The sequence below is a fragment of the Manis pentadactyla genome, chromosome 1 (assembly GCF_030020395.1).
Source record: "Manis pentadactyla isolate mManPen7 chromosome 1, mManPen7.hap1, whole genome shotgun sequence".
Taxonomy (NCBI): Eukaryota; Metazoa; Chordata; class Mammalia; order Pholidota; family Manidae; genus Manis; species Manis pentadactyla.
The window spans coordinates 81,211,183-81,223,465 of record NC_080019.1 but is presented as its reverse complement, the minus strand read 5'-3'; the positions used below and the strand labels follow the sequence as shown (position 1 = coordinate 81,223,465).

At 38.5% G+C, this 12,283-nt stretch overlaps 1 protein-coding gene across 2 annotated transcripts in view; it reads right to left on the bottom strand.

The window, feature by feature from the left end:
- The window catches only part of AGTR1 (angiotensin II receptor type 1), a 48,583-nt gene that overhangs the window by 27,095 nt on the left and 9,205 nt on the right, over positions 1-12,283 (bottom strand). For both annotated transcript variants that reach the window (XM_057499018.1, XM_036896387.2), the window contains exon 2: positions 10,841-10,925. The gene's annotated coding sequence lies outside the window, so the exon portion shown is untranslated. The remainder of the gene's footprint in view (positions 1-10,840; positions 10,926-12,283) is intronic.

Below are 12,283 nucleotides of genomic sequence, written 5' to 3'. Positions count from 1 at the left end.
AGAGTTTTCTATGTATTTGCAGGCAAGTTGCCTAGTGTTTCATATAGACCTCAAAGCTGGGATTCAAGGATAATTTTAGTAATGTCTTACCCTGCTTATCTACATAATCCAAGTGATCAATTCTACAGCAGAAGGGAGCTAATTCACAGTGCAATCATTTGTACTCCAGACCACATTATTTTAAGTAGTTAAGTTTTTCTGCATTTCTTGGTGGAATTCTGAGTATGGCTGGTCGCATATGAATTAACAATTTTTTCACTGAAATGTGACAGAAAAATACCTGCTTTACTCAATCCTGAACTTTCCTTTCAGAGCTCCTGACTTTTCTATTATTCAAAATAATGATAGCTTATACTTGCAGGCAGTATTAGTATAAACCTGTAATTCAATATCAACACAGTATTCACTTGTATATATATATATGTTAAAAAATGCTGGTAGTGTAGCAGTTAATTAAAAACAGCAACAGGAAGATCTCAGGCTCTGGAGTTTGATGTGTTACATCTGGGAGAGATATGGTCAGAATCAGGGTGTTGGAGTCAGTCTCAAATTCCAGTTCAGGTGCTGGCATTGGCTGGCAATGTGGGCCCCTCAGGCTCAGTCCTGAAAAAATGGAGCCAATAAGAGAACCTAGCTTGCAGGGAATTTTTTTTTTTTGGTGGATTAGGTAAGAAAATGGCAGATGAAGTGACAGACTCAGTGCCTCATGTCCAATTAATAGATGGCTAACTATTATTTTCTCTATCCTTTGTGACTACATTTTTAAAATAGCAATACAGTACACTACCAATAATCATAGTGGCTTCTAAGCATTGTTATCAGAAGTAGGTAAGCTTATGTATGAAATGGCACCTGGCCCTGGCTGTTTCCCAGACTGGTCTTCCAAAGTTTTCACACATAAAACTTGATCACAAGTTGGGAGAGTCTCAAGGATGACTCACTCCTGGATTTGAGATTTTGTTTTTTTGAGTGAGATTTGCCATTTAGATTACTTTAAGTCTCATTTGTTTATTTAGATCTGGATGATGACTTAAATTTGGGACTCTACCAGATGAAGAAGATAAAATATTGCACTGAAATATGAGTCAGCTAGAGACAGAAGTTATTTTCAGAGCAGTTAAAAACCTGAAGTTAAGACTGTTCAACTTTAGGGAGTTGAAAGAAAAAACGTGATCATGATTGTGCTTAAAATGTTATTTTCAACCCTTTCATTACTCCACCCCTAGTGACTGAGGAAAGTTTGTTTTCCCTAAAATGCTGTATAGTATCTCCTTTCAGGAGAGAAATAAGTGGGAGAGGGGTTTGAGGGAAGCTGTGACTAACTAGCTTTTTATTAGGAACAGAATACTGATTAAATTACAGGCATTATTTTAACTCAACTTGTCTTCCCAGTACCATTGGGATTTAGAAATAGACCTGCTATATTTTGTAATGAGCCCTGAACAGAACAAAGAGCAGCTACTGACATACAACTAAAGAGGTTTTACTCGGAGAAGGACTAGACTTGGCTGTTGGGCCTTTATGCAGCAATTTCCAAGGACACGCTGCGATTACAAAAGAGGTGCCTGCTTCCTGAAATCAGAGGTGTTCACTCACCTGGACAGAAGTCCATGTCAGTTCAAACCAACTTTCATGTTTTTGTGTGAGAGAAGGAAAACTTCTCATTTAAAGTTATACATTCTCAAAATGTTTCAGTTCTTTGTGGGGCTGATTTTCTGGATGTCAGTGATACATGGGAAATAAATGCCTGCACAGTTACAAATAACTATTTGGACCTGGAACTGACCTTAGGACCTGGAATTATACCAGAAGTTGTTCTTTTGGGTCATATTTCAGTTTGGAGAGCCGGGCCCATGTTGGCAGGTAGGGCCTGAACCCCATGTCTGTCTGTCAACTCTGCACAACTCCAGGAGTCTCCTATCACTACCGCTTTGGAAATCAAACCATTTTTATTTCTGAGTAGATACCCTAAAACCTTCCCTGTGTGCAGAAGAAATGTACCAACATATTTACTGTAGCATTGTTAACCAGAGTATTATTTTTCTAGAATCAAAGAAGTTCATTTTTTGTCATCCCATCCATGATCACTTTTCATTTTGTACTCTAGGGGAGATCTCTAATGATGACCCGTAAAGTAGCTGGCCTATTTGGGGGAAGCATGACATCACAGATGTTTGTCTCTTCCTTGGCCCCATCTTCTAGAAATAGTAACCAAGTCTTTTGTCTAAGCTGGTAAGAGAGGAGCTGTAGAAAATCAAATCAGTAGGAGACAAACTATTAGTTTTCATTTTCTTGTTTCCAACCTGCAAATACAGTTTGTTAAATATGCCTATTCCCTAATCCTCATTAGGAAATCTTAAAGGATAGCAGAACAGAAAAAATCATGGGGATTATGAGAAAATACCATCACTAAAAATTAATAGTCAGGATTGTTCCTTCTCATTCAGACTATCTCATATGTTTAGATTTAGTTGAACTTGAGATTTTCCATTAAATAATTTTATTCCTAGTGATATATGGATGGATGCTACATGTATAATCCCAAATGTATCTTTTCATTTAGAATTCTCTTTTTGTTGGACATGAAAATAAAATAATTTAAGTAGAATAACCAGTATATGAAATCATTTTGCATTTAGTGGTATCCCTAGGACTTGCTAAGTTCGTTGGTGTATTTGTCTAAGAGGGCAAAGTTTTAGCTCAAAATAACCTCATGACAATGTTGTGTACCCCTAACTCTCTATTACTTTAGGAGTTTTATCTTCAGGCCTAGAGACATGGGATTACAGGTCACTGATAGGCAAAGTGTTTCGGAAGAATACCAAATGCACCGAATGAGTCAGCTGGTGTCCAGGAGGAATGGACATCAAATGCAGGTTTCCAACAGTTAGAGGTCAAGTAATCGCCACTGAGCCAGCCATTGCAGACTGAATCATAGGCCTGACTTCTTAAGATCTCCAATTTTGGAAGCATTTTACTGTACTTCAAAGCATTTTAAGTCATTAAACCATTTAGGTTTTAAAATTCCATTTATTTCCTCTTTTCTAGCACCCCCTCTACATGTTCCTAGTCATCCTGTTAGTCCATGCCCTTCAATAGTTGATCTCTGTTTTGTCACTCTTCTTCTTCTGTGGTTTCTAGGGTGCTGGCCTACTCATTGTGCCTTGAATCACAGGCCTGACTTATTAAGATCTTCAGTTTTGGAAGCATTTTACTATACTTCAGAGCATTTTAAATCTTTAAGCATATTGTTACATATTGTTATTTCTTGCTAGCACAGTTCTGCCTTTGCACTGGGTCTCCTCTCTGCCAAGAGCAGTCTTCCCCCAGATGCCATAGACTTCCTTCCTTCTTACTAGGGAGGTTTTCCCTGAACATCCTTAAAACTGCATCTTCTCCTCTTACTGCTTTTATACTCTATTCTCATTCTCCATGGCTTACAGCATACCGAATACTTCCCTTGATTGTTTTTATGTCTATATATGCTAGAATGTCAATTTTGTGAGGCTAGGGATTTTTGTCTGCTTTACTCACACTTTGTCCTCAGTGTTGAGAACAGCAACTGGCATGGTGTCTAACAAAAATACTTACTGAGCAAGGGAAACAAAAGCAAAAATGAACAAGTGGGACTATATCAAGATGAAAAGCTTCTGTACAGCAAAGGACACCATCAATAGAACAAAAAGGCAGCCTACAGTATGGTAGAATATATTCATAAATGACAGATCCGATAAAGGGTTGACATTCAAAATATATAAAGAACTCATGCACCTCAACAAACAAAAAGCAAATAATCCAATGAAAAAATGGGCAGAGGATCTGAACAGACACTTCTCCAAAGAAGAAATCTAGATGGCCAACAGGCACATGAGAAGATGTTCCACATCACTACTCATCAGTGAAATGCAAATTAAAACCACAATGAGATATCACCTCACACCAGTAAGCATCCCCACCATCCAAAAGACAAACAACAACAAATGTTGGTGAGGATATGGAGAAAGGGGAACACTGCTGATGGGAATGTAAATTAGTTCAACCATTGTGGAAAGCAGTATGGAGGTTCCTCAAAAAGCTAAAAATAGAATAGAAATACCATTTGACCTGGGAATTCTACTCCTAGGAATTTACCCTAAGAATGCAGCAGCCCAGTTTGAAAAAGACATATGCACCCCTATGTTTATTGCAGCACTATTTACAATAGCCAAGAAATGGAAGCAACCTAAGTGCCGATCAGTAGATGAATGGATAAAGAAGGTGTGGTACATATACATAATGGTATATTATTCAGCCATAAGAAGAAAACAAATCCTACCATTTGCAACAACATGGATGGAGCTAGAGGGTATTATGCTCAGTGAAATAAGCCAGGCAGAGAAAGACAAGTATCAAATGATTTCACTCATCTGTGGAGTATAAGAACAAAGAAAAAAACTAAAGGAACAAAACAGCAGCAGACTCACAGAACCCAAGAATGGACTAACAGTTACCAAAGGGAAAGGGACTGGGGAAGATGGGTGGGAAGGGAGGGATAAGAGGAAAATAAAAGGGGCATTACTATTAGCAGACATAATGTCGGGGGGGCACAGGGAGGGCTGTACAACACAGAGAAGACAAGTAGTGATACTATAGCATCTTACTCTGCTGATGGACAGTGACTGTAATGGGATATATGGGGGGACTTGGTGATGGGGGGAGTATAGTAAACATAATGTTCCTCATGTAATTGTAGATTAATGATACCAAAAAAAAAATCTTACTGAATGACTCATAGCCAAATCTGTTGCACATTACAGCCCTAAATAGGAATAACTTGTATTTAATGTAATTCCTATTCAGAAGGAATCTTACTGTTATGACATTTCTTTGATATTACCATTTTAGAGTCAGAAGAAATAAATGTTAGGATTATCCCACACCTGTTCAGGACCAAACTTCTATGTCACTAGAGTTGCAAACTGAAATGGCATCAGGATTTGGGCAGTTATATAAATGTGTGAAGCACCTGAGATAAGGTATTGGGGATTGGTGGGGTCTATTTTAAATACCATAGTTCATATACTACCCTACTTAAGGCATTCAGACTTGACAAAGAAATTTAAAACACAGCCCTGTCTGAAGAAAACCTGCCTACCTATCGTTTCAAAGGCCCACTTCAGCTGTCAGTTTGTGGCCAGTAGGACCATGAAGACATTTTCTAAGTCACACTGTTTTTCCCTCCTCTTTCCAACTATTTACGCAGGCTTGGGTATGCCTGACTCCACATTAGGACAGGAATACTCAGCTGATCAAATCTAATTACATTTGCTTCCCGACTAAATTGTGTATCACCTTCCCCTCTTGTGAGAGACACAGCCCCTCTTGGGTCCTCAGCATCTGCTTATCACAAACCTAATTGATTTGCAACATTTCATTAATAAAGTTAACTAAAACTAATTATATGTATTGAATAAAAGTTTCCTGTGAAATGAATTATTCTATTTAGCTTAAGGGTTCTTAATTGTTAAAATGAATTGCTGAGGAGGATTGCAGAATTACTTTCTCTTGGGTATATATATATGTATATATACATCTCCAAAATGGATTGGTGGATGGTGACAACATAGAAACTAAAAAAAGAAAAAATTTGATTAAATATTAAAGATACCAAAACATCCTAAGAAAATAAAAATCACAAAATAGATTACATAGCTCTTTTCAGTTTAAGATTGAAATTGGGTCTGCTACATTTGTCATATCTCTTAAGGAAGCTAAGATAAATTTTTTGATTTGTTGACATTTACTGTTTTATTCGTAGTATAACTTTTCCTTTACTTAATTGGTGCATATTGTTATTTCTCATTCTTTAATTCAGGTGGTATGTTTGTCTAATTTATCCATCTAATTAAAACTAAATTCTAGCAGAAATCCATGGGGAGCCTACTCTGACTTCAGTGGCCCCAAACCAAGCTGATGTATTGTGGATCAGTACTTCTCTCAGGGTCATTTGTGACGCTCCCTGTTTCCTCAGTTGTGTATAGATAAACATACTTTGTGTAAAACAAAGGCTGGCATTCATTAATAGCTTTAAATACAATATGGTTGGCCCATTAGTGTTTTATATATCACATTAGAAGGTTTTGTCATTAATGACTCAAATTTTCACTGCTTTCATATTGCCAAAGCAGGTCAAACTTCTTGCTTTGCATTGTTAAGGAAGACAGTTGCTTTATCCTCCTGCTCTGTACACTAACCGCACTAGAGGGACAGTGGAACACCCACCTTGTTCTTCCTCTTTGACCTGGGAGCAGCAATGAGGAGACAAGGTTCGGGCTCTAGGTCAACAGACAGCCTTTACCCACGGCCTAGTTCTATCTGCAGCAGCTCTGTTTGCTCTCAGTGCGGCCCATGCTGTGTGCGGAAGTATTTTGGCCTTGCCTGAATGAGAGGAGGAGAAAGAAGGCTGCTCCTGATTGGTGGACTTGCGGTGTGACATTGCACTTGTTGTCCCGGGGACTCCTAGCATTTGTTTAAATGCTGGAAAGGTGCCAAAGACCTAGTTCTAGATAACTGGTTACCGTCCCCCAGGTCTGCACTGCATTATTACATTTAATATTTATTTTTACATTTCTGAGTTATCTTACACCTTTCTGGAATTAAAAAAAATGACTCATATCTGTAAATCTTCATAAACGTCTTAAGAGGATTGACTACTAATTGAAGGGGGAGAATGACATTTTTAGTACTAAAGTTTTTCCTGCCAGCAAAACAGAGCCTCTAAGTTTAGATGCTAATTCTCTGAGCTCTTTTGGTTAAGAAGTATTAACAGTAGTCTAATTTAAATTTGAGTCTCCTACACAGTCAGTTATGCACTAAGCATAACCAGTTGTACTATTCAAGCCTAGGAACAATGTTTCTGTAGATAAAAATTGTTTTTTAATTTTTTTTAAGTTCAGACCATTAAACAAGGGCAACTCCATAAATAAGTCTTCTCCAACGGCGAGAAACTGTACAGTCACTCAAAGCTGATTCTGCCAGTGGGGCTGGAGATAGAAGGGAGGGTGAAACTATGGTGCAGGGGCTGGAGCAGGAGAGGGCCAGGGTCCTGCCCATTGAGTGGGGCTGCCTGGTCCTGCACATTCTGCTGTCAGGCGCGGGGAAGGGAGCAATTCTTGCCTCCTACTGTGTGGGGGTTGCCCCTCACCACCTCCCAGTGGCAGGCACGGCCTGCTCACCCTGATGGGTAATGATCAGGCTGGATGGCTGAGAGGAGGTGAGGGTCCATTAAGAGGGGCACCCTGCTGATTCCAAACAAGGCGGCCCCTGTCCATCCCACTTCTCAGGACTAGTTAGACGGGGGATTGGAGAGGCCTTGGGAGCTGGAGGGAATGAGGCACAGAAACTGGCAGAAGCCGGGATGGGAGACTTGCATAGGATGATGAATGTGCACGAGGTACATAAATAAACTATTCATCCCGCCCTGTCCAGCACTGGGAGAGGAGGTGCGGACCTGGAGCAGGTACCCAGGGCCGCCCCAGCCCTGGGGTTCCTCTCCTTCCCTGGGCTCAGAGTTGAGGGAGGTCCAGACCAGAAGGGCAGGGACATGAAGGTTGGAAATGGGGTGAGAGTGCAGGGAGGGTGGTGGTTTAAAAATTTTCATTTTTGTTTTTATCCCAACATTTTGTATCTCTAATAACATAAACAATGTTTACCAGCCATATTCACAACAAAAGTTGTTCATGAAGTAGGTTATTTGCAGTAAACTTGTTAGTCTGTAAAGAAAGCGGTATTTTTGTTTATCGAAAGAAACCCCCCACAAATGGCCAACAAATTTGTCTTTTTTTCATTGGTAAGGCTCTAGGATTCATATTTGACAGTTTCAGACTGGGTCAAACTTCTATTATTTATGCTTTCTTTGAAAAATGAGTATTAAATATGTAAATGCAATATTGGCTGGAGTCATATGCTTTTCTCACGGCTAGTTACATAGCTATTTCAAATCCTTGATGCTTTGATGACTCAAAGGCAAATCTATTTCTAATTTTTTGCCTTGTGTAACACACAACCATTAGTCCAGAAACAAATGTAATTGAACTACTAGGTATAAGTGACTGTAAAGTAATTGCAGCTGACATTTTAATAATGGATCATATTAGCAGAAAAATGGTGACCAAGAACTTTAAGAATACACTATAATGGGGTGATTATATTAAATAAGAACAAACTCCTGTTATCTGTGATACATATCATTTGGAACTAAAAGTGCAGTCTTCCAATATGTTGTACATTTCCATAAAAAAGTAAGTGGTCTAATACTTATTTTGCTTAGCTCCCCAATTTCTTTAAAAATGTAACTTGGCTTTAATTAAGGCAATGCAATTGAGGTGTATCTATCATTGTGGGAAAAATAAAACCTCACAGAATATAAAGAATAAAGAAAAAATACTGGCGTTTAAAATGATCCTACATCTCTGCTAGTTTTGCTTACTTGGGGATATCAGTGATACAGGTAAAAAAGACCAACAGCCATGTAGAAGCTCAGTATAACTGTGTGCACCTCTTCTCATGAATTTTAAGAAAACAAAGACATCTCACTTTAGAAGAGTACATGAAATACTTAATTCTGTGTATTTTAATATGCAAATAAATCGGAAGAAGAGAAAGGGACCTATGGAAACTATATACCAGATAATGTACAACTGAGGAAATTAGAATTTAAAAAATATTTTAGTCTAGTAACCATAATGTTGCTTATGTAATTGTACATTAATGATACCAAAATAAAAAAATATTTTAAATTTCCAAATAAATTTAATAGAGCTTAAAGCTTTCTTACCAAGTGGTAATGGAAGCCTACTGCATTATTAATAATTTTTATAGCAGTACTCTTCAGTAGGACCCTCCGTGAGGATAGGAAAGTTCTACATCTGTGCTATCCCAGAGTAGCCACTAACCACATGTGTCTATTGAGTACTTGAAATGTGACTAATACAACTGAAGAAGCGAACTTTCATTTCATTTTATTATGATTAATTTATATTTAAATTTGAATGGCCGCATGTAGCACATGGCTACCATACTGGATAGTGAAAGTCTATAGATTTTGAAGCCACTAAATATAGTCTTCATTTATTCTTTTAAGTGTCCTAATCAGGTTTTCCTTATTTGTCATAAGAACATTTCAACCTTAATTTTTTTGGTCCTATGAACAAGCTTTTTTGTTTTTTTATAATGCTATTTATACATAATTGGGTTAAATCAATATGAGATCAGGGTTCTGTAGTCATAGTTGGTAAAAGGCACATTACAAAATCAGAAGGTCCTTCTGAAAACACTTTTTATATTTCAGTACAGTGTCCACAGACTGGGATGAGGCCTTGGGAATTATTTTTGAGGAAACCAAAGGCAAAGATGCTGTTAGTGGCTGAATGGTGTAGCATCGGTTCTCTGAGAAACAAATAACGTCTTGGAATTAAGCATGTTTTGCTTATTCATCTGAAACTTAAAGATTTTGAAGAAGTTGAACATATCACAGATGTTTTCTTTAGTGTTTTGTTATTTGCAAACAGAATGTCACAGTTACTTTGAAAGTTTTGATACAAACGTGTGCATGTTAGTAAAAAACTGAGAGCTTCTGAAATAACAGAAGGGAGGCTGGTCCAAGAATCATTTCCAACAGGAGCCTCTATGGATTACTGTCCTGTTTCTTCTGCGCTAAGATTGGTGGGGTATTACAGACAAAGAGCTCCTTCTGTTCAGTAGTCTTATAATATAAAATAAAGCTCCCTGTCTTATTGTATCCCTAATTAGGACATATGTTTTAATGAATGTTTTCCAGAGCTGGATTTTTGCTGAAAACATGCACAGCCTAGCATCCTAAACTTAACTAGACTCAAAAACAAAAACAAAATCCCTGAAGCTTTCTGGTTAGGGAGCTCTGTAGAACGTTACTATTTTTGTCTCCCAGATTAAAGTAGTCCTAAATAGTTTCCTAACACACTGTGGAGTGCCTTCCTGCAAGTGTTTCCTACTTGCCAATGGAGCAGAGAGGAATAAAATCACCTCTAACGTCTGTCTACCCACCCACCACCTCTCCTATCTGTTTTCTTCTTTGATAAAATGGAATCACAACATATTCAGAAGGGGACAAGCCACTCTTTTCATTCCCCCTGGAGGGACTAGGGAGCATCTCCCCTGTTAATTTGGGAATTTGAGGGCCTGTTCTTTGAGCTGAGTTTTTGTCAGGAGAAAAAATTCTTTCAAGCTGGGGAAAATTCAGGAGTCTCTTTATGAAAAATATTATACAGGGCCATGTGCAGGAGCTGGACTGGCAGAGCAGTCCCTTGCCTGCCTTACTGCCCTCTCAGGTTCTCAGGGCAGCAAATGCCCACTGTGTAACCATGGACGCATGCCTCGCAGGGGGCTGGACTGCATGCCCCATATTGCCCCTTGTCCTGTATCTTACTGGAGTCAGGGAAATGTTTGTTAAGAGTTCCTAATTTGGTGGTTGAGGAGGGAGCAATCATTTCCCCCTGGCCCTGCTGAAGGCTTACGTACTCTGGAGAGCACTGTTCAGTCACCCGCAGCCACAAGGAGATCCTCACCAAGGGGCTGCAAATCTCTCACATGGCTTATCAACCATACATAAATATCTTGGTAATTCTGACACTGTTTACATTTAAAATAATATAAATATATATGTTCTTAAGCTGTATATTGGAAGGGGCAGGGTAAGATTGGAATTTCTTTTCCACTTTTTGTTTCTGTCACTAGAAAATGGTATGTGTGGCTTCTTTTACAACTGCCACTGCTGACACATTAGAGAAAACTACTGACAGTACTACAGGTGTGAGATATTTACCTGGATGCAGAACTTCTGGGATGATTTCAATGACTTACTCAGATAAAAAGTCAGCCATTTTAGACCGATTTGTCAAGTATCAAGTCTGGAAAGAAAAGAAGATTAATGTAAAAAATGGGCAATGGATCTGAACAGACACTTCTCCAAACAAGAAATTCAGATGGCCAACAGGCACATGAAAAGATGCTCCACATCACTAATCATCAGGGAAAAACAAATTAAAACAACAAATGAGATATCACCTCACACCAGTTAGCATGGCCAACATCCAAAAGACAAGGAACAACAAACGCTGATGAGGATGTAGAGAAAGGGGAACCCTCCTACACTGCTGGTGGGAATGTAAATTAGTTCAGCCATTGTGGAAAGCAGTATGGAGGTTCCTCAAAAAACTAAAAGTAGAAATACCATTTGACCCAGGAATTCCACTCCTAGGAATTTATCCAAAGAAAACGATACCAGTTTGAAAAAGACATATGCACCCCTATGTTTATTGCAGCACCATTTACAATAGCCAAGATATGGAATAACCTAAGTGTTCATCAGTAGATGAATGGATAAAGAAGATGTGGTACATATACATAATGGTATATTATTCAGCCATAAGAAGAAAACAAATCCTACCATTTGCAACAACATGGAAGGAGCTAGAGGGTATTATGCTCGGTGAAATAAGCCAGGCGGAGTAAGACAAGTACCAAATATTTTCACTCATTCGTGGAGTATAACAACAATGCAAAACTGAAGGAACAAAACAGCAGCAGACTCATAGACTCCAAGAAGGGACTAAGGGTTACCAAAGGGAAGGGGTAGAGGAGGGTGGGTGGGGAGGGAGGGAGAAGGGAATTGAGGGGCATTATGATTGGCACACATGGTGTGTGTGTGGGTCACGGAGAAGACAGTGTAGCACAGAGAAGACAAGTATTGACTCTGTGGCATCCTGCTATGCTGATGGACAGTGACTGTGGTGGTGTGTCGGGGGGTACTCAATAATATGGGTGAATGTAGTAACCACAATGTTGCTCATGTGAAACCTTCGTAAGATTGTATATCAATGATACCTTAATAAAAAAAGGACATATTTTGGATGACACATATTAAAGTTGTAAAAATAAAGATTAATGTGATTCACTAAATATAGTCAGTTTCATTTTTTAATTTACAGAATAAGCATTAACACAACATCTTAAAAATGTTTCCGAAGGGAATGAGACCATCTCATCCACATCAAGGATGTACTTTTCCTTATGTAGAGTTAGGTTGTATTAAGTGGCTGTCTGTGATGGGATCTTGTCCTTTTCCTGTTTATAGTCAACATCTTCCCTTGAGCCCTTGTAGATATATACTACAGGAGAAAAAATGTTTTGGGGAAAAATAGTGCAATCTTATTCTAACACCCATATGTAGACATAACTACTAAATATAATATAATAATATATATAT